We start from the raw sequence: 24,512 nt of genomic DNA on the forward strand, positions 1-24,512 counted from the left end.
CTTCTAGTGATTTCCGCACTTTGGTTCTCTTTGTCAAGTCTCAGGATTTGGCCTAGGTAGATATATTCCTGGATTTTTTCTATCTCACTGCCATTTATAGTTATACGTCTGGGGTCATCTGTGTTTGTCAGTATTTTTATTTTTTTCTTATTCATTTTTAGGCCGACGTATTGGGAGCTGGCTGCTAGTTCCCCCATCATACTTTGCAGTTCCTCGAATGTGCTCGCTATAGTTACTATGTCATCAGCGAATCTGAGGTGGTTTAATTTGTTGCCATTAACGTTAATGCCATAGGTTGACCAATTTGTAGTTTTGAAAACATCTTCTAGGGCTAGGTTAAAAAGCTTTGGCGATATTACGTCTCCTTGTCTCACTCCTCTCTTAATGGGAATGGGATTTGTATTTTCGTCTAGTTGTATTATCATAGTTTCATTTTCATATATATTATGTATTAGTTGCCTATATCTTGAATCTATTCTACAATTATTAATAGCGTGTTCTATGGCCCACATCTATACTATCAAACGCCTTTTCATAGTCGACGAAGGCAAGAAATACGGGTAGTTGGTATTCATTTGCCTTCTCTATCAATGTTCTCATTGTCAGTAGATGGTCTGATATACTATATCCTTTGCGGAAGCCAGCCTGTTCAACCGGTTGATAATTGTCCATTTTGTAGGTTAACCGGTTGTTAATAATTCTCATAAATAGTTTGTATACTTGACTGAGCAACGATATAGGTCTATAATTCTGTAGATCACATTTGTCCCCTTTTTTGTGTAAGAGTATTACTAGACTCTCGTTCCAGTCTTTAGGGATCTTGCTATTATGGAGACATCTATTAAATAGCTCTGTTAGTACAGGAATTGTTAATGTCTTGCTTGTTTTCAAGAGCTCGGCAATTATACCGTCGTGTCCTGGAGCTTTGTTATTTTTTAGCTCTTTTAAAACCTATAACATGAAATTTCGATTTTGAGTTTTGGCAACAAATGTGCGGCATTTGAAATATGCATAAAAACGCTGTCTTTAAACTTTTACATTACAAAAGATTTAAATAACTTCAGCTACAAATTCCACCCAATGCCGTATTCGTGGAGGTATTTCCCGTGATGTGAGATCGTTTGCAATGTGAAAGTTACAATTCATTGTTTTTAGGCATACTTCTAATAACTATATTAAAAGATTTTGAAGATAAGCCTTTAACAATGGAAATTCCACAGCGACCGGTCAATGGAAGTGATAAAGTTGATCAATCTAATGAGAATCATAAAGAATGGCAAAAATCGTGCAACATTTATTTATGTAACAGCTTTATAGAAACTGACTTCATTACAAAATGTAAAGATTGCATACGAAAGATGCATTCTTCACCTTTAAAAATCATTTTGATTTTTGTTGATAAGAAACTTATCAACATATGACTCAAAATATGTCGAATTTTTACCGTAGAATTGATACAAAATTTATTTAAAAAATTGATCTCGCGTCCGTAACTGACATTCAAAATAGCCGGTCGCTTCAAGCGTTGTTTTTGAGAGATAGGTTTCTTTCTACAAAAAAGTACTAATAATTATTTTTGTTCAAAATTATCTCAGCATTTCGTGTTTACAACCTTTTTTTCTGGCCACATAAAATTTTTTGGTAAATCGATGGTTTACGTTTCCTTCTACGAAGGGGTTTGTAGGGGGAAGCTGGAGATAGGAGTAACAATCTTTTTTGCATCTTTTTGGAGTCTTTTATTATAGTATTAATTTTGTATGCTGCATTTTCTTTTGCATCTTTTTGGATTCCCAAAGTTTATATTGTCATGAAAATTCTACTTATGCGTCTCGTTTTTAGAGATCAAGTCTCTGACGACTGGACTAATAAGAATTTTATTATAGTATGAATTTTGTATTCTGCATTTTCTTTATTTTGTATAATTTGTCAAAATTATACTTGACTAATTGTGGTAATTAAATTTTCCTGCATGAATGTATAAATTTACTATTTTTTTTATTTTATTAATATACGGGGTTACCCCCATTACAAAAATATATGTTAACATACAGTATAAAAATCAATATCTGTAATTGCTTACAAACGAAGTGAAATTAAAATCTTAATTATAAATAAAACAAATTATTAATTATATATGAAACAGAATGAATTAAAATAAACAAAAAAGTACCTATAACTTGTCAAGCTCTTTTTAACCGATTTTTAAATGAAGCCAAGGATACCCCAATTATTTTTAAATTGTTCGTATTTATAATTTTCAGTGTTCGCTCAGTGGGTAAGTGCATACCATAATTTGTACGGCAAAATGATATAAAACAAATCAACATATCAGAGACTTCTGGAGGGAACATAAATACAAATGTCCAAAAGTTTGGAATATTGGAATATTTCATCTTTTTATTGATTTTTATATATAAACTCTTCTGAATAGTTAAACATCATTTTTTTTTAATTCTCAACAATACTAAATAAATCTCAAAACCAGATAAACGGTATGTAAAAAAATTATTTATTCTCTTGGAGTGAAAAACTTACAATGTATAACTTACATTTAAAAATAAATTAGTATAGAAAAAAATAATTTTTAATAAAACTAATAATTAGTATTTCCTCCATTGGCCTGTATGCATGCCTGTAGGCGATTTGGCATGCTGTCGATTAACTGTTCGAGCTAAGCTTCCGGAATTCTCTCCCATTCTTCACGAGCAGCATTTTTTAGTTCTCGAAGTGTAAGAGGGGGATTGTTTCGCTTCTTGATGCGTGTTTTGAGAATGTCCCAAGCATGATCAATAACGTTCATGTCGGGGGAATTCGAGGGCTACTGTAATGTAGATATTCCTTCTTCTTCCAGAAAATTTTTGTACTGCTGCTGTTCGATGAGGAGATGCGTTGTCATGCATAAACACAAATTCATCACATACTGCCCCTCGGAATAGACGTACGACAGGATTTAAAACTTCCTCGATGTACACAGCACTAGTGACTCTTCTCTCCAGAACCAGCAGTGGCGTCCGTGTACCACTCATAATACCACCCCAAACCATAATACTGCCACCTTCAAATTGGACACGCGGTTGCGCTGTTTCTAGTCGCGCTTGTGGTCCTGGGGCCCTCCAAACCAGTGTTCTTCGCGAATCAGATATCAAGCCAATTTTGACTCAGTTATTCCAGTTAGGACCATGATTCACCATTTCTCTAGCCCATTGCAATCTTACTATTTGGTTTAGTCAAATGTCTTGACAGTCCTTGAAGTTGTTGTTGTTGACTGTTGTACATCGACTTCTACCACTTCTGGAACGATCCTTGACGTCATTTGTATCTTAGATTTTTTTTTTTTTATTTTCGATACAGCACTCTGAATAACATCAACAATATTCGCGATATAACTTTGACTAAAGCCCTGTTGTAACAAAGCAATTACTCTAGTTCTGTCACAATGAGATATCACGTTTCTATGCATTTTTAAACGGCTAAATTCAAATGTAAACAAAGACTGAAATAATGTGTAAATACGCTAATCAGTTGAATGTGACCAAAATCGTATAAAAACGATTCAAATTTTTTATCATTTTCATTTAAAAACGCTCTAGAATTAATATCAACAACAGTTTTAAAACCACTATAGGCTGAGATATATAATTTTGTACGTATTCCAAACTTCATGTTGAGTGTTTTTAAAATATCTCTATAATCATGATTAATAATGCGTATGTTTAATTTATATGCACAATATCTTAAAAATTTGTTCTGTAATCTCTCCAATGTAGTAGAATGAACTTGATATTGTGGAGACCATACAATAGATGCATATTCCACTTTAGATACGACCAAAGCATAATAAACCATTCTTAAAGCTAAAACAGATAGTCTCAGACAGTTGCGAATGATAAAGCCTAAATATTTTAATGAACTAACAGTTAGATCATTTATATGTTGTACAAAACGCAATTGTTCATCAAATGTAACCTGTCTTTTATTGTTTTGACATAAGTCAATGCATTATCATTAATTGTATAAGAACTATCATATTTTTTTAAACCTCTATAATAACTTATATAGCCGCATTTAGCAACATTTTAATGCAAATATTATACTCACACCAAATACTCAACCGGTCTAAATCTTCTTGAATTAAAGTTATAAATATAATATATAAGTTTACCATTTTTATTGGGAATAAGCTAGAATTTTACTTTAAATAAGTTTATTTTGATGTTTCGATTTCTGAAGTAGAAATCGATCACAATCGTCTTGAATGGCGCAGAGAACGATTAGCTTGAGACCAGGAATGGAATGGAAATATCTTTAGTGATGAATTTTGATTATGTTTATGGATGCATGATGGCCGAGCCAGGGCGAGAAGACGACGTGGTGCAACGGCACGTGCACCGCACTGCTGGGGTTATGTTGTGAAGTGCCATCGCTTTTGGTTTAAAGTCATTCGTCTGAGAGAACATGACAATTCAACGATACGTAGAAGAAATTCTGGAACCTCATCTGATACTCTACCTTAAGACGCAGAGCGAAGTAAATTAAGACTGAGAATGCTAAAGTTAGGATCAAAAGATGCTGCTGAAGGTTAGTAGGTACACTAAACAACGAAAAAGAACTAAAAAATATTAAGAGAAAAGAAAAGAAGCTATAATGAAAAACTTTTAAAGTAAGTTGAGAAAAATTACAAAAATAAAGATATAATCTGTATCGGGGGGCAAAAAATTTAACGAAAGGATATTGTGTTAAACCTCTATTTATTTGGGGGAACCAAAATGGAAAAAGTCTAATGAATGAAACAGACATTTTTAACAAATGGAAGGAATATTTCGGACATTTGCTGAATGGACAAGAAAATCTGAAAGTAAACTTAGATAATGAAGAAGAGTATCCAAGTACACAGTTAAATCCAAATCATATGACGAGATGGACTAAAGAAGAAGTTAAAAATATTATAGAGAGTTTAAAAAATTAATAAAAGTTCAAGAAACGACCGAATAACGAGATATCTGAGATATCTAAAATATCTGAGATATTCTAATATGGAGGAAATCGCATACACGAACCATTTATTAGAAAAAATATGGAATGAAGAACAATTACCAAAAGAATGGTTGGAATCAATAATATTTACAAAAAAGGAGATAAGAGCGAATGCAAAGATTATAGGGGCATAGAATTGCTAAACGTCGCATACAAAATATTGTCAATGCATATAAAGAATATACTAAAAAAAAGAGTGGAAGATATAATTATTGGTGAATACCAGGCGGGTTTTAGACAAGAAAGAAGCACAAAAGAACTGATTTATCTTGCTAAAACAGATACTAGAGAAAACTGACAGTACCAAAAGTCGACCATGATATTATTCATTGACTTAAAATAAGCATTTGATAAAGTAAAAAGAAATGGACTGTATAAGCCATTTAAAGAACTAAAAATAATTAATATAAAGAAGTGGGCCACGATACCATAATGGTATTACAGCAGCTAATAAAAGAAATATGGACACAGAAATCCCTCCCCAATGATTGGAATGTTGGAATACTTCGCACCATACACAAAAAAGGAGATATCTTTGAATGCTCTAACCACAGAGGAATTACGCTTCTAAATGCAGCGTATAAAATATTTTCTACAGTACTATGTCACCGTATGGCACCATATGCAGAAGGGATAGTAGGAAACATACCAGGCTGGTTTCATAGGTGGTAAATCGACAATTCATCATATTGCAACCCTGAAACCTTTTAAAACAAATAACGGGCTGCGCCAGGTGAACCCTCTCTCCTGTATACTGTTCAATCTGGCTCTGGAAAAAGTAATACGTATGTCATAAATCACAACCGTTGGTTCAATATATAATAAATCAGTGCATATCCTTGCTTATGCTGACAATATCAATTTTGATGGGAGAACGGAAAACTCCATACGAGAGGCATATGTAGCATTAAAAGAAGCAACTGAAAAGATGGGTTTAATAATAAACACCAACAAAACGAAGTATGTGAAAATAAGCACGCAACCACCAATCCTACGACGGTACCTGTTATGGTAAACGACATCATCGAAGCAGTGAACGAATTTTTATACCTGGGAGCGCTCCTTAACACTGAAAATAATACTGCCGCAGAGATAAACCGCAGAATTTGCACGGCCAACAGATGTTATTTTGGGCTCAATCTTCTCCTTAAATCAACAACTATATCGAGAAATACAAAAATTAAACTCTACAAAACAATAATACATATGGTTAGGCCTAGGATTAGGCCCAGGCCTAACATATGGTTCAGAGACCTGGACTCTAACAAAAAGTAATAAAAACATATTAAGAAAAGTACTAAGGCGAATCTATGGAGCAGTGAATGACAATGGAGTGTGGAGAAGATGATACAACTTTATAGAATATACCAGGAACCAGATATAAAACATATTAAGATAGGACGTCTGAGGTGGATAGGGCATGTAATGCGGATGGAACTAAATGACCCAGCTAGAAAAACGCTCCTTGATAGACCCATTGGTCAGAGAAGAAGAGGAAGACTTAGAACAAAGTTCCTTGATAACATCGATGAAGACATGGGAAATATGAGAATACATGCTTGGCGGAAGAAGGCACTGGATAGGGAGGACTGGAGAGAAATTCTTGATTAGGCAAGCACCCACGCAAGGGTGTAAAGCCAGAATGATGATGATGATGACCTAAAAATAAGCAGAAAATTTATTATAATAATACAACTAACACTACGAAGGACAAAAAACGAAGTAAAAGTAAATAATGAAATATCAGACAAGTTTCTAGTAAATAAAGGAGTAAGGCCTCCCACTTTTATCTATTCTCTTTAGTCTTCTCCTGGAAAACGTGCTACAGGAAGCTCATACAAATAAAAAAGGAATTATATATCATAAAAAGCATGAATACCTGGCGTTCGTTGATGAAATAGCAATAGTAGCTTGAAGGAAACAGGAAGTGATACGGATAACTAAAGAATACATGGAATGCACAGACCAAGAATATACAAGAGGAAGGTATTTAACAGTACGAACAAATAATAATACATATAGAAGCTGAGAAGTTCGAATATCTGGGAATAAGTATAACACGAAAACCAAATATAGAAGAAGAAATCCAAAATAGACTAATAAAAGCGAACAACTGTGTTTAGGCATTAAACAAATAATAATACATATAGATTTGAGGAAGCTGAGAAGTTCGAATAGCTGGGAACAAGTATAACACGAATACCAAATATAGTAGAAGAAATCCAAAATAGACTAATAAAAGCGAACAACTGTGTTTAGGCATTAAATAGGTTACTAAGAAATAAATGAATATCAAGAGGTACCAAATTAAGAATATATACAGAACGGTTATTAGGCCTAAATTAACTTATGCAGCATAGACATGTACATCAAGTAAAAAACAATAAATTGTGCAGATGTGGGAACGAAAAGTAATATGGAAAATATTTGGAGGAAAAATGAAGAACGGCGTTTGGATCAGAAGGACAAATGAAGATCTGACAGAGTTATATGGGGAGCCCAGCATACTAGGGGTAGTAAAATTGCATACATAGGATGCCAGAGGATAGACTACCGAAAATACTGCAATCAAGTAGAATATGAGAACGTCAGAGAAGAGATCGATCCAGAACAAGGTAAAAAATGGATGTAGAAGATAATTTAAAAAGATTCACAAATTGGGGGATGAAAGCAATGGACAAGAAGGAATAGAGAGGAAGAGTTAATCAAGCCGTGGGCCTACTAGACTCGAACCGCTAATTATTATTATTATTTTCAAAATATAAAAATTTATAATGGGCGCTGAGATTTCTATCTCACTCAGTATATTTAAAAACTTATGTAGGGCCTAAAAACACACATGTATGTGGGATAATTAATTTACATGACTACATATTGGCTTTCAAAAAATTGGTTTCATAATTATGTCAAAAAATAATAAGCATTTAGATATAAAATAACTCATTCTATCACTTAGCGTTTCCCAGTGTTAGAATATTTTTAATTTAATCGCTGTTATTATCAAATTATTGTTTATGATTTACATGGCATCCGTCCTCGAGTTTAGAATACAACACTTCTATAAATAAAAATCGACAGGCAGCTAAAAATAGCAGTTTATCGCGTTTTCGAATAGCCCTGTAGATAAACAATCCTCCGGTGTCTTGTGAAAGTAATCGCGATGTGTATGTTTAGCCTCACCACAGTCTCTCGAAGAGGAAGCTTGACTTGGTGGGTACACCACTACGTCCGTACCAAAGCAAAAGCACGAGCACCAGGTTAGTGCACTTCGACGTCGTGAATCGTACGTACACTATTCAAAACTCTCGCCAGATATATACTCATATCTCTATCAATCTAGTTAGCACTGGGACATACGCGCTCATCATCTGGTTCCTCTCGCGAGCCATCAATTTAGTGATCGTTTGTTTTTCGAGTTTCGGAAAGTGTTCGCGTTCTATCCTGCACAGCTATCAGCAGGAATATTTTGTGTGAAAGTATTTCGATTGTTGTTTTTTTTTTGGGACGCGGGTGCCGTTAATCGATTGCTTCTGTCGTTGCACAATTTGTTCTTTTCAGTTAGTTTAAAGGAATTTCTTGTTTCTACGTTGGACTTTGTTACGAGGTAATTGTTTAAATAATTAGTTTCTAATGGAAGCATGAAGCAGAGCCTTGCGAAATTTTCGTATAAATCATTTTATAAGTTTATAATTTACCAACACCGATTATTTTAGAACTAGAATTATATAATGACGACTTTTTTATTTTTTTAATTACAAATCAACATATCATTTATAATTATCTACGTTTAGCAAAAGTAGCTCACAGCTGAGGAACTTAAATACCATTAGATACACAGTTCGAAAAAAAAATCTTCATTTCTCTTAATTTTTCGTCTCGTTCTATTGATTATTAGTTTTTCTTGGCTAATATATTTGTCTATTGATTCCCTTAATACATTTATTATTGTAACATAATAGTAAGGCAAGATGGCAAGAACAAACATACATAACAGAAAGTGTTATTACACATAACCTTAGGTAAAAATAATAATGGACAAAATGGTACTTCACTTTCTATCTTCTGAATTTGACATTAATCTAAATAATACAAGTTGACAAGATGCAAAACAAAAAAATAAAGAAATAGATTAATTTAAGATTAAAATAAACAAATAAATTAAAATCGAAATTGTTGGAACCATACAAACAATTTACGGAGAAAATGAATTTTATATAAAACTTATATTTTTTATTGTAATCGTTGTAAATTTATTTTCGTTTATCGCTTTGAATGTCATAAATACAGATTCATACAAATGAAAAATACTGCCTGTGCACTGGGGGAAATGCATCCCGCTATGTCCAATGTTTAAGTTACGTACATATATTTTTTAAGTTTTTAATTATTTTATTAAAAAGGTACATGGGATGTAAAATCTATCAGTTGTGTATGTTTAATGATCTAAGCACTTGTAGCTCATGAGAAATCCTTTTTCGTCCCCGTCTTCGAAATATTAGTCTAGTCAAGAATTTTGAACTTTAAAGAAGCCTCCAAGAAGTTGTTGTTCCATCGTTTTCGTGGTCTTCCCACTGATCGTGTTTCTATTAGGGAATACAATCTGTCTCGTCGTCTCTACTATTTTTTTTTGTCATTCGGCTTAATATGATCACCAAATTTTAGTCTTCTCTTTCTTACCCAGTACTTGATGTTCTCCACGTTGAACCTTCGTCGAATATCTGTACTTCTAGCTCTGTCCCATAGTGCTTTATCATCGATTTTTCTAAGAGTTTTGATCTCTGCTCTTTCTAGCATATTTTTTATTCTCTTTGTGTTGGGTCGTGTTTCTGCCACGTACGTTATTATTGGTCTAATGACTATTTTGTAAATTCTGCCTTTCATTTCTTTCCCGATATTTTTATTTCTCCATATTCTTGCATCCAGACATTCTGCGGCTGTTTGCTGTTTTCTTTTGATCTTCTATTTTTGTTTCGAACTTTCCGTAGCTAGATAGTTGATGCCTTATAGATATTTAAACTCCATCACTTGTTCTGTTATCTGACTCTCCAGGTCCAATCTACATCTTAGTAGATTTGCTGTTGTAACCATGAATTTTGTCTTTTTGGGGAAATTGTCATGTTACATTTTCTGGCGATTATACTAAATTTGTGCAGCATACGTTATAGATCGTCTTCACTTTGGGAAATTATTATTGCGTGAAATAACATAGTAGATTATTTTAAATTGTTTTTCTTCCATTTGGTATCCTTTTTTTACTTTGTTTATTATTTCATCTATGATCAGGTTGAACTGCTTAATATTCCCAACTGCTGTTCAACTGCTTAATATTCCCAATACTGACATTGTGAATTTTGGACCCTACGTCAAGGGGAAAGAAGAAATATAGACGCCACTGAAATCTTCTGTTGGAGAAGAATGTCACGAATTCCGTGGACCAACCACATGACAAATATTTCAATTTTAAATGAGCTTAAAGTCAGCAAACGGCTATCCAGCGAAGTTCATCTCCAACAATTAAAATACTTTGGACATTTTATGACACAGAAAAGATGGAAAGAATTATTATCCAAGGAAAGGTAGAAGGTCGAAGATCACAAGGGAGATCTCCAACAAGATGTATCGATCAAATAACAGGAATATGCAATAGACCTACGCATGAGTTAAAAGAAATGACCAGAGACAGAGATCTTTGGAGACGAATAACACACGACATCACGACGACACTCCCTCCGGGGGGTCAAGATTAAGAAGGAGAGAGAGAGAGAGAGAGAGCACGTTGAACAATCGAGGGCTCAGGGAATCCCCCTGTCTTATTGCATTGCGAGGTTCAATTAGTTCTTCTCCTACTTTTACTTTTATTGTGTTGTTCCTGTAGATATTTTCGATCATTTTGATTTTTCCTAGACGTATCTCGCTTGCGGACGATAAGTGGATAACGTCCTTTCAGTTGACTCTGTCAAATGCCATCTCAAGGTACGCGAACCATAAATATACTGGTTTGTTATACTCTAGTGATTTCTCTTGCACTTGCCTCATTATATAACGTCGGTAGGTCGGTGCATGATCTTTCCAACACAAAACCTTCTTGTTCTTCTGCTAGTGTTATTATTTCATTCAGTTTATTTGTTATTACTTTGGTTTTTAATTTTAGTTTAGTGTTTAATAGGTTAATTCCTCTGTAATTCTCCGTTTCCGATCTCACCCTTTTTGAAGAGAAGGTATCAGAATGCTTGATCTCCATTCTTGTGGTATTCTGTTTTATTCTATTATTTTACATTTTTTTTAGTTTTAATAGTTGTTCGGTCAGATCTGGTTCTATGTACTTTAGGACTTCGTTTGGTATTTTGTCCTCACCTGGTGATTTTCTATGTTTTAATTTCCTTAATGCCTGCTGTACCTCTCCCTCCTTAATGTTTATTTCTGTTTGTCGTCACTGCTGGTGTTGGTCGTTCATTGTCATCACCGTTAGAAAATAGTAATCGAAAGTAGTCTACCCATGTTTGCTTCTGAATATGTCTTGTTTTTATTAGATCGTTCATCTCTTTCTTTTGTCTCCTGATCATTCTGCATATTTCTTTAGAAATTTCATTTTCATTTAATTAATGTCAGTGTCCTGTTTTACGTTTTGAATCTTGACAAAGGCAAGGTTTTCCTGCCGAAACGTTAATTTCTATGGAAAATAAAATCTAGTTCCACATGTAATATAATTTATTGAACCTAAACCCAAGAAAAACTAATTATATATATATATATATATATATATATATATATATATATATATATATATATATATATATATATATATATATATATTGCTATTGGAAATACAATATCATAGTCGTTTCTAGCATCCTAGTTTTCATCGTTTTCTACCTCTCCAGTCGTCATCCTGTAGATTTTTTTCGTTCACCACCCTTTTAATACCATCCTCCAATGTTTTTCTCGGGCATCTTTATTTTCTCTTATGCATCGGTTTCTATTTCATCATTTTCTTTGGGATACTTTTACTACACCACACTATTACATGTGGTTGTGCAAAAAATAAAATTATTAACATTTATAAAATATCCTAGTAATTTATCATCAAAAATGTAATTTAAAATTAATTTAACTATATTTAAAGGGTTTTTTTTTACCCATGTATTTAGTGGCTTTAAACATGTAAACCTAGATAGCACTGTTCTGTGATGTAACCCGATAGGGTGTTTTTATATTAATGTACCTTTTATAAGGGAATTTTTTTAAATAAATTTTTTTGTGATTCGTGGTATACAGTCAGCTACAGGAATTCATTTTCCTTGTGAATTTATAAAATACTACATAAATAAGTGTTTTCTTTTATATAATTTTTGAAACTCTCAAAATAAAGAACATTTTATGATCTACATTTTTCTCTAGAATGTACAATAAACGTTTTATATACAAAAAACTATGTTTTTCACTTTTTAAGATTGTTAAAAAAAAACAAAACAAAATCAGCTGTACGTTCTCACTGATTTTTCATCAGCGACACCTTATGTACCTTTTAGAACCTTCAAATATCTGAAGGTTTTTTCAGCCTTTTTTCTTCATTGACTGGGGTAAGAAGGGAATTTGGGGACTTACTTAAGAAAATTAATTCTATAGACATTTACTAAGTGTTTTGTTACCTCTGTATTTAATTTTTTAAGTGCTTTTTTCTTTACCTTATAGTCAATAGATGGCGGTAATTATGCCAATTATGATCTATATTTCGATTAAAACTGGTCGTGGGGATTTCTGTTACCTAGGATAGGTATGCATATTTCACGATCGAGTAATTTAAGGATTTGGTCACAATGAGTTGATTAGATAGTATTTCACCAGATTACCAGTTTTAAGTACCTGACGTAAAGTAGCATGACATCTCTAAGCACACACCAACGTCAGTTATATATGGATGAGAATTTAAACTGATTTATTTGCTGTGTTTTCTAATCAAAAAGTTACGTGCGAAATCGTATAACAGTCGCAGATTATTAATTTGTTTTCGGTTTACTTATCTATTATTGTATAAATACACTTGACATAACTAAATAAAGTTGTCATATTGAAAAAAAATTTTAAGCTAGGGATATAGATAAGTTATGATGGAGTGATGTTTGCTAAATTTTCCCGTCACGACCTCTAAAATATTTAATATATGTATGTATGTATGTATAAAACTATGTGTGGATGGATTGGAGTCAATAAAAAGGGCTCTTAGAGAACTCTTTTTTAATACTCGAGCTTTTAATTGTGGTTACAATTATTTTTAAGAGCTAAAATAAAAATACAAATCAACTTATAAAATGGAACCAATAATTGTAAAAAAGTAGTAACTCACCAAGTAAAATTACGTTTGTTAACAACATTTGCTGCAAAACTTATTTAAAAAACATTATTATAAAAACTGTTGGATCTATGTAATGTTTTTCCTTTTTGAAAGTTTAAAAAAATTATTCGAAAAAATTATTTAAACAAAAAAAAATAAATTTTGATAAATTATAAATAAATTAGAATAGCAACCAATAGAAAAGTATAAATAACCCCTAATGTCAAGAATGCCAACTTCGAGAGAAAGTTAGTTTGTAGTTTAATTTGTTTTTGACAATTACATTGCCAACGTGAAAATTTTGTTAAAAAAATTTTTAATAAGAAAAAAGAAGATTTATTTATTATTTACAGATACCCGAAAACATGTAACTAGTATAAAATAAAAATACAAATGGGATGTTTTGGTGGTTTTATGAACTATAAAGAAATAATGTAATATAAGTTTTACTTAGATTTTGAATTTCTGATCTTTTGTTTCAATTATGTATTATTACTTTTGCTAATACACACCATTTCTAAAAAAAAGGTTAAATTTATTACCTTTATTACACAAAATTTTAATGTAATTAAAAACCATAATATGATCTTTGTCAATTACATGCTCTGCTAAAGCACAAGATGGTTTTTTTTATTCTACAATCACTCTTGTGAAAAATAATACGATTTAATAGATTTCTCCCGGTTTCAACAACATACAGTCATACACAGCTTCACACTGAGTACAATTAATGCTGTATACTATATTTGTTTTATCTAATTAATCTATGGAATGTGTAGTTTTTGAATACAAAGATGAAATTGTTTTAATGTTTTTTTGCTGCTATTTTTATATTGTAAATAAATAAACTTAGTATTTGTATTAATTTAGGTGTTAGTGATGGTATACATATAAAGGAGTGAATGATAATATATGTTCTGATTGTTAGATACAATGTTATACGATTTCGCAAAAAGTTATTAATATTAACAGTATTAGAAAAAAGCATCCTATGTAGCATATTTGGAGGATAAGAGTTCTCAATTAAAATAGTTTTTAACAATTGAATTTCTTCCTGTAGGTAATCTGGATAGGAAAGACTTAAAACACTTTCTTTTAATCCCGTTACAAGGTTAATTTTCATCTTATTTGGATGACGTGAGTAATAGCTTATAAATCTATTGCTACACATTGGTTTTCTGAACCATCTGGTTTTCAAAACATTATCTTTATTTCTTACAATTCTCATGTCAAGGAATGGTAGAGAATTATCCATCTCTTCCTCAACTGTAAATTGTATATGTTGATTATGATTTTTGAAATTGAAACTGTTTCATGAATTTTGTCGTTAGGAAATGCCAAAACTAAATCATCCACATACCGTTTAATAAAAGGAATGAAGAAAGTGGAATTGTTGATACAATCATTAATAACATTATCTATGACATAGCTACTTGAAATGGGTGAAAGACTAGATCCCATAGGGCTACCACAAAATTTGTTTATAAAAGACACAAAGTGTCTATAAGACAATAAACACAAAGTGTTTGGAAATGTAACAAGCTAATAATAATTAGTAAGTTGCGAAATCCCATTCCAATGCTTTTCAACACTAGTTATGATTAAATCTAAAGGTAAATTGGTGAATAGAGATGTTACATCCAAAGTAACTAAAACATAGTTTTGTAGTAATCGAAAATTATTCATAAAAGAACTAAAGTCAAATGAATATTTAATGTACATATTTTTGTTAAAATTATAAGCATTAGTTAAGATGTCAGTGAGGAGTTATGCTATTGGTCCATTAGGAGGGCATAAAGATGAAACTATTGGTCTCATAGACTAAGTTTTGGGTTCTCTTATATATATATATATATATATATATATATATATATATATATATATATATATATATATATATATATATATATATATATATATATGGAGCTACGACTGTCAAAATCAATAAGCAGTGATAAAACAATGGAAAGGGGTGCAATACCTTTCACACTGTAATTCTTGAAATTCTCAAAAGAAGTCAGAAAAGAGGAGAAAAGAAACACGCTAGATGTTAATTATTTCATATAATAGCGGAAACGTTTCGTTTTATACTTACAAAACAGCATCAGTCCATATCTACGAAAGAAACACTCTTTTAGACGGGTTTGTAAGCTTTTTTGAATTAAAGGAGAAACCAAAAAAGTGACCTCTTATATTGGGCGGAAAGAGATAATAATGTAAAATGTGACTTACATGTGAAGTAAAACAATATCGATGATAATTACAGCTACCCAGTATTACAAAGAATTGGTCATAAGGAGCTTTCACTCCAATTTAAACAATTTTCAATAATTTTGTTCGGTAAAAGTTTTGTTAAAAACTTTGCCTTTTTGTAAAAGATTGGTTACTTTCAGCCCTTAATGTTGTTAATTAACGTAACAGTGATTAAAAAAGGCTATCTTGGTTCGTAAGGGTCGTAGTACTGCTTTTTTATGTAAAAGTTCTGTTTTTTAACTAGCTTTCCGAATATTATTTACCACTTAATTTAAGCTAAATAATACAAACTTATTGTAAATGTTTGTAAGCTTAAAAAGTGATATATATTATTAAATCATTCTGTGTACATAAATGTAATTTTTTTAAACTTTTTTTCCATAGTTTATTAGTATACGTCTAAAGAAAATAAGCCCCAGATTATTGAGATCCATTTAGTCAAATTACCTGCATCGGTCTTAGAAATTAGCTCAAAAAATCTTACAAAAAAAATTAATTTTCGCAAAAACTATTCAACTGATCTGGCCCATCTTTTGCACACAACTCAAACACGATAAGACCCCCATTTCCAGGTACATTTAAACAAATTTTAATAAATAATAAAAAAGTTATTAACATTATTCAAAAACATCGATTTTGTTCATTTTGCAATAACTTTTTTGTTTATTAACCGATATTAATTTAGTATACCTCATTTTTTGTATCTTTTTTTCTGAAAAAGTAGTCCGTTGACGTCAAATCACTAAATAGACAAGTTTTTAGGTTATGAGCAAAATAATAGGCTTCGCGTTTTAATTGTTTATTTAAGAATAGTTCCATTAAAAAATTTATGAATCCCTAGATGAGTCTTTTTTTACTATTTTAACTGTCAAACCCGTCTATACAATTGTGGCGAAAAAATTCTTATTTTTTACTAACTTGATTGACCTATTATATTATTATCTCTTTCATGTCACAAGTTTATCCTCAAAACCAAATATCTTACAGGTACCCAAAGTCACATGCCATATCAATATTTGCAAAAAATATATTCAACTCTTGTTTTTGGACCTTTACTAGACATTATCATACGGCGTATTAATTTTGATCCTTAAAAACATTTATTTAATCTTGTCTTTTCTTAGAACAAGAGGTTCCTTTCAACTAGATATTAAAAGATTTTTCTTTAATCTAGGTTTGTATTGTTTGCAAATTTTTATCATTCGGTATATTTACTATAGTATTTTTTTACGTATTAAATACTTATCTTTTTACAATAAAAATGATTACAACGGGTTAAGCATATGTATATTTGGGATAAAAAAGATGTGAAGCATTATTTACATTTGATTTAATTGTTTAAATCAAAATATAGAACTCCTTGTCCTTCATATGTCTGCGTTAAACTTTTTAAAATACTGTATGCCTCATGATTTATACCAATAGTATTATTTGCCCATAAAGTTCACGTGTGTAGCGATGTAAGAAAAGTTAATAGGCCAATTTACTCTAATTTTTGAGGGGAGACATTTTCAACATCTGGATTTACATCCAAACAGCTAATTGGATGATAAAATCTTACGAATGATTACAAATCTATACTGGCATTAAATGGCAAGAATAAAGAGTTAAACAAGAACTAACGGATGGACTATATTTAAAAAGAGTAGTGGGAAAAGTTTGTATGCTCTTACCTCTATTCTTCAAATTGTATCCAAAGGAAATATTTAAGGAAACCTTCATGGAGATAACAAAAGGCACGTACATGGCGCCACTGTGAACAACTTTAGAAATGCCGACAAAATTTTAATATTGGCTAACTGCAGTTGAACCTTTAAAATATAATTAACAAAATAAGCCAGACCTGTGATTAGACTCAACGTTAAGAAAACTAAGTATCTGTTTGTTAGCACAAAAAATTACATACTGGATGACAATATAAGAGGCGCAGCTGCAGTAGTGGACGGAGTCGAAAATCTCGTGTATCTTGGCAGTAATATTAAAGAAATCTAGGATTCAACTGTGGAAATTAAGTGACGAATAAAACGGGATCGTTTATTTTACGAAATTTATTACTTTATAGCTATTGAAAAATAAATTACGCGCCCTTGTAGAACTCATTGAAATCTTCAGAATATACCGCTTAATTGAACGGAATTAAATAAGTTAAACCTTCGTTGAATACTCCATCAATTTAAAATATAACCCAAATCCCATAATTCCCTCCCAACATAACTTCAGCATTAGCAAAGTTCAAGTTTTTGAATACGGCTTCATCGCAAGTCAAGATTGATCCAAATCTGCTACTTACGGGAAATATCACGAGCCTTGAGAACTTTTTAAAATTATATGCCAGAGAGAAACTTTCTGAAAAATTTTATTTGAGTGCGGAAGAGGTGGCCTGTAGGGGAACAATGTGACGTCATTTAGAGGCAATGAATATTTTTTTATTAAAAAAAAAAAATAAGTAAAGAGTAGAGGTGCCTTGTAGGGAAACGATGTGACTTGATTTAAAGGCAATTAATATTTTCTTTATTTAAAAAAATTAAGTAAAGAGAAGAGGTGGACTGTAGGGCAACTATGTGACGGCATTTAAAGGCAATAAATATTTTATTTATTAAAAAACAATTAAGTAAAGAGAAAAGGTGACCTGTAGGGGAACAATTTGTAAGGAATTTGTATTTTCTTTATTCAAAAGAAAAACAGATTATTTTTAAAGTGGAGTTATAAAAATAATAAAAAATATACTACTACGTTCATATCCTATACTCTTCTTAATGAAATAGACCAGACTGATTAATAACTAGTGTAACTTATATTCTCTCATATAAGAATAATTCATCATCATCATCATCAACCTGTATGCGTCCACTGCTGGACATAGGTCTCCTTCAGCTCTTTCCATCTGCCTTTGTCTTGTGCAGCTTGCATCCAGTTATTGCTAACATGCTTCAGGTCGTCAGCCCATCTAGTTGGTGGGCGTCCTCTGCTCCGTATTGCTTCTTGCCTTGGTCTCCACTCTAAAATACGTTTTGTCCATCGGTTGTCTGATAATCTGGTGATGTGTCCTGCCCAATTCCATTTGAACGACGCGATCTTTCCCATAGCGTCTGTTGTTTTTGTTCTATGACGTATTTCTTCGTTTGGGATTCGGTCTCTCAGAGAGACACCGAACATCTGACGCTCAATAGCCATCTGAGTCACGCCAATCTTATTAACTACCTTTTTTGGGTGTTAATGTTTCCGCTATAAGAATAATTGCAAAGACAAAATCTTTACCTGTAAAGAAGTAAAAATATGAATATTACAATTTAAGATTATTTTGTGTTTTAGAATGTGTGCATTATGTCTACCCTGGTTAATATCGAATATAACCTTCTTTCTTTCTCATATGCGTATTAGTGGCATGTCTAAGTTAAACATTGCGTTTATATGGGATTAAGCCACAATTGATTGTAATGAAAATTACATTTGTAACTAAAAACTTGACGTTTTGACTTTGACTCCGGAAATCTTTAGTTGGCAAACTCCCGCACGAAAGTTCGAATGTACAAATTCTACTTCGGGTAGGGACATATGGTTACCGGTTAGTGATCTCATTACATCGATATATTTCCGTATAATTTAATACTTTTAAACATGTCTTCTTCATATAAATCCAACCACGGTTTGGTTTTACGGTTAGTTACGCAACTACTCCAAAAGTTTACTGAAGATGGACTGATTAGTCCAAAACATTCTGAACTTAATCCATTTGGATTTTTTAATTTCATTTTTTAATTAAATGTAGCACTTACAACAGAAGTTTTTTAAAAGGAAAAAAAAAGTTAAGATTTGATTTCACGTATAGTGAATCTGTATATCCGCTTATACGTATTTCACCCTAAAAGGGATCATCAGAGACGGCTCTGTACAGACGCTCTGAACGTGAAAATAAATCTTTCCTGTCTTGGGCAGCAACCTTGGACTCTTCTCTTGGGCCTTCTAAGAATTGCAAGGCAAAACAGATGTTGATAAAGATGTTATAAGAGACATGGGGAATCTAAAATTGCATTCCACAACATATCTCCTCAACTAAGCAAAAATCCTTAGCGAATTGGTTATAAAGAGTATACCGGAATAAAAGGACAAAGACAGATTTAATTTCACGTATATTGCGTCTGTATATCGGCTTATACGTATTTTACCCTAATAGGGATCATCAGAGACGGCTATTCATATACGAAAAATTAGTTTACGGATTTCGAAGTTTTTTACTTTGAGGTTCGAGTTTATTATTTAAGAATTGTGTTGAAGAAGATGTATAACCGCTAAAGTTGTTGAAGAAGTTATGTTTTATTGACTTACTTGACCCCGGTGTTGCAGGCAATAGCCATGATTTGGCTGAAAATATGTGATGGTGGATGTTTTGTCCTATTGAACTTTAAATTCTGATTAATCTGCTGGCGCAGTTGTATTAAGTTTATATAGAGTAAATCTGGAAACAATTTTAACATATTACAAGTACTACAACGAATCTTTTGAACAACCAAATGATGTTAATTTCGCTACCATTCCTAAATTATTTTTACCGACTAATCAAAATTATCGACCTAATTTCAGAAAAATAACCTTTGCGGTATGCTCTCTTCGTATTACCTTTCGGTACATCCCCTTTATTTGTCTAGTAAATTTACGCCCAAATTCTGTTCGTTCGAAGTTCATTTAGGAAAGCAACTTAAAACGAAACATGGAACAAAGTCGGTTACAAGTAACTCTTCTTTCCAACTGGCCAGATGCCAAAAGTTTCGAGAGTTGTAAAGAAAAGTGAAAAGACACTCGTCATTGATCAAACTCGGCACGAACTTGCAGGAGTTAGTTACGTCGCAAAAAAAAAAAAAAAAAAAAAAAAAAAAAAGGGCTGTTCGGCAACTTGAGAATTAGAAACTGTAAAGTGTATTCTAATCCGATTTTAAAATAAAAAGATTTTAAATCATTAATTGTACAGGGTGTCACAAAAATATTGGTCATAAATTATCCCATGAATTTTAGGGATGAAAATAAGTCGATTTGGCATAACTTACCGATATGCAAAAGTGTATCCAGGTTGTTAAAGTTACAAAATAAAACCAATTTTTTTAATATTGTTCCAAAACTGTTTTTTACGAAAATGTATATTAGATGCCACGCCATGACTAAAAAATCCAAAAAAAAATTCTCGATTTTTCTAGATTTTAGACGTGTCTCCAAACCTTCTCCCCTCGCCAACTTTATTGTAGTATAATATTGAACTAAAAACGGGACGTCAATAGAATGAAATGCGTATTTTACAACATTTTTATCTATTAGTATTTGTTTGTAAAATCATTAATTTAGAAGGTACAGCTACTGTTTTAAATTTCAAGCTAAAATTATACAATTTACAGATATGATTTATTATTCGAGTGGGCATCTTATTTCTGCATTCTCTATCTTCATAGTGATTTGACAGCTTGTGAATAGCCCAGTGAAATAAGCTTTTTTTCGTGACACTGATCCGGCCAGGCAAACGACAGTTGTTTTGAGTAGTATAGACTTTTAACAAGAACCTATATGTTTCCTGCCGCCGAAATTTTGTACTCAATTAGTTATTAACAAATTAATGTCAAAAAACGGTAAATTTTCGCTTTTTGGTCTATCAGCAAAAAGTGAAGTATTTGAAACAACTTTGAGAGTAAGAATCTCATAAGTCGTATAAAAACGTTCAAAATAGCGTTTTTAAATGTTTCTATCCTTATTTGTTGCTTAGAAAGTTTCGGTTTTTTTTATAAATGGTAGTAACTAAACTAAACTAAAATATACTTATTCATTATATAACCTTCATATTACATGGAATGATGGGTCTTGTAGTGCTCAAAATATGATCAAAATTTCGAATCGATCGGTCCAACAGTTTAAAAATTATTTAATTTGTTTTTCCTAATTTAAATCTTTTTGCAAGAATATAAATCAGTAAATTATGTACTTAGTTATAGTAATTATATGGGCAGATTCTGGAAGAACAAGACTTATTCTATTAATATCATTTAAAAAAGATAACGAAAAACAAGTTTATATTTATATTGCAAAATAATTTTGCTAAAACATGTCGATTTTTGGCTTATAAACAATTAGAATAACTTTTTAACCAGTGCCTGCAAGAAAATTATTTTTTCATATTTAGAAAGACTATACTTTTGTCCTAGTACAATTTGGGACGAAGTTAGTCCCTTTTTTTAAATGTATAGCAGAGTTTTTTATAATAATTAATACGTTGGTCCCGGTGGTAAAATTTGGGTAAACCGTTTACTGCAAGATTGCAGCATCATATTGTTTATGGATATTATAGACTCACTTTTGCAATATAACATCAAAATGAAATTGCGCATTTTTAAACTACTTGACTTAAACTTATAAAATGGCATCGAAAAACGTTAAAATCGGCTTTTTTAGCATTTATAATTCTTTATTTTTACATTTAAAGTAAGTATTCTACAAAAAAATACAAGAATAACTTTCGTCTTAGAATAACTTAAATTATTAAAAAAATTAATTTTTAAGCAAAAAAAATTTTTTATAATGTGTTTAAAAATTTTTAAATAAATAAATAATAATAAATAAAAAAATAGGTTGCTATGAAAAAAGTTTATTGAAGAAGTGTATATGTTTTACAATAAAAATTACCTAAAATATAAATAAAAATAAAAAAAACTAAATAGAAATTGTTTAAGCAAATTAAATGGTTTATTTATCAATTTAATTATTTAAATAAATTTGTAATGTATACAAAAAGTACATGCAAATTAAAAAAGAAACGTCGAAATCCATAAGCAAGAACCAGGGATAAACTTAATAGCCTTCCCTCTCCAGTCCTCCCGCGAGTTTCAAAACCCATCAATTTGAGGACCACATTTTAAATCTTTGTGAACGATTCCATTAATAGGCAATATTTTTTGTATTTTGGAAATTAAAACTTTAAAGTATATTTTTTCAGATGACATTTCAGTTAAAAAGAAAGAGGATTCTTTTTGCTCGTGAAATGTGACTGAAATCAAGCTTGCAACGACGACTGTTTTAACATGTCGTCCTTCATTTTGTTTTTAACTTTTAACGTATTTATTAATTTTTAAAGTGTCTTTTTAACAGTAACATTTTTAAGTTTAGTTGCAACTTCAGTATTATCATGTTATTTAACGTTGTTGTTTATGCCACGAATCTTACATTCGGACCTTGATAAAGGTGGCAAAAAACCATCGAAAGCTTGGATTCAGAATAAATAGTACGGCTTAGCAAAGCTCTATTTTTTATTGACTACCACACCCAAAAAGAAAAAAGTATTTACATATATTTATATATATATATATATATATATATATATATATATATATATATATTATTTTCGACTGTACTGTGTTAAATATTGATTTATAGTAGTATCAGCAATCGCTCTGTAGGAAATAAAACTCTATTTGTTCTATGTCTCAATATTTCGTCACGATTTTGAGATTTCTTCAGAAGAAAACTGTAAATTTATTAGAATAATTATTATATGTAAACAAAGTGAATATTTCAATACTTACAGCTATAAGAGTAAAAATTTAAATTTTGTTAAGATATCTAGGTAAATGACATTTTTGTTTGATTTTAATTTATTTAGGAGTTATGGTAACCGCAATATTTTGAGTGAATTCTTATTGTACAATTTTTAGTGAATAAGTTAAAATAGACAATTATTATGACAGTATTATCCATATTATAAGGTGGAAAGGTGGAATTAATAGTAGAGGAATGAGAAAGAATCAGGAACATGGTAAATTGATCTATAAAATTTAATTGATGTTACGTAGTCAGTTATTGTATTACTGATATTTAGAAATGGAATAAAATTATAGGTAGAGTTACTAGAAGATTACTGAGTTTGTTTTTAAAGTTTAAGATCTATTATATCATATATTGTTTGGTATGTTGTAGTAGATATTACTTAAATGGTTGGTGTCTGTCTTATAATTGATATATCCAGGAGTTTTATTAATGTGTACCATTTCAAGGAAAAGTCGATTTTTACAATTATCAACTTGTTCCAAGATTTTTACATTATTAAAGTCAAAGTTATGTCCTGTCTTCAAGTGGTGGTCCACTGAAGCACAAGAGTTTTTTCTTATGTTACAGTCACTTTTGTGTTGAGCGACACGTTGTTTAAGCCACTGTTGACTTTGACCAATATAACAACTTTAACAAAAGTCAAAGAGATCTTAAAAAACTGTACTATTGAGACGAAGTGTCAAAATCGAAACTTTAAAATATTTCAAAAATAGAAGAATATGTTGGTTATCCCATACAGGACGTGGTATAAATGTTGACGAATAAACAACACTAATCGTTCAGAGATCCCATCAACGTTGGTCTACAATGTTTTGATAATTAAAACTTTCCCGGAAACGTAACCACGACCTCTTAAATTATCAACTTTAGGTAGACTCTCAGCTATTTATATAAATGTTTATTTCCTTTTTAATTAGTTTTTATCAGGTAAAATAGATATAATAACTTGAAATTATAATGTTTATGTTCATATTATAAAGTTCGTTTAAAGCGTTTAAAATGTAAATGGTTATGTTATGCGATAGTTTCTAAATTAGGTTTTCTTTTAAAATAGAATTAAAAAATAATGCTACTTTATACGAGGGTTAATCTAAAAGTTTTAGTGATAATAATTGGTCAAGTGATATATATGATCACGAAAATGAAAAGGAAGTGTTGATGGTAAATTTTTTGATAAACTTTGATCAAATAAAAGTCATATATCGAGCACAGTTTAATTTAATCTTGCCCAAGCACTTTCGATCCCTAGATCATCTTCAGGGGCATCTGAAATAAGCCAAGAAACGTTTTTTTAACTAAAGAAATTGATTAAATT

At 31.2% G+C, this 24,512-nt stretch overlaps 1 protein-coding gene across 5 annotated transcripts in view; it reads left to right on the forward strand.

Annotated features, from left to right (window-relative positions):
* mtd (TLD domain-containing protein mustard) overlaps positions 1-24,512 on the forward strand; it is a 916,705-nt gene that overhangs the window by 467,969 nt on the left and 424,224 nt on the right. For 2 of the 5 annotated variants that reach the window (XM_072540743.1, XM_072540744.1), the window contains exon 1: positions 8,272-8,638. The exons of 2 other annotated variants lie outside the window; for them this stretch is intronic. The gene's annotated coding sequence lies outside the window, so the exon portion shown is untranslated. Of the gene's footprint in view, positions 1-8,262; positions 8,639-24,512 lie in introns of those variants that run through there. One more of the 5 variants, XM_072540756.1, reaches the window with a different exon arrangement.

This window comes from Diabrotica undecimpunctata, chromosome 8, assembly GCF_040954645.1.
Source record: "Diabrotica undecimpunctata isolate CICGRU chromosome 8, icDiaUnde3, whole genome shotgun sequence".
NCBI classification, from domain to species: domain Eukaryota; kingdom Metazoa; phylum Arthropoda; class Insecta; order Coleoptera; family Chrysomelidae; genus Diabrotica; species Diabrotica undecimpunctata.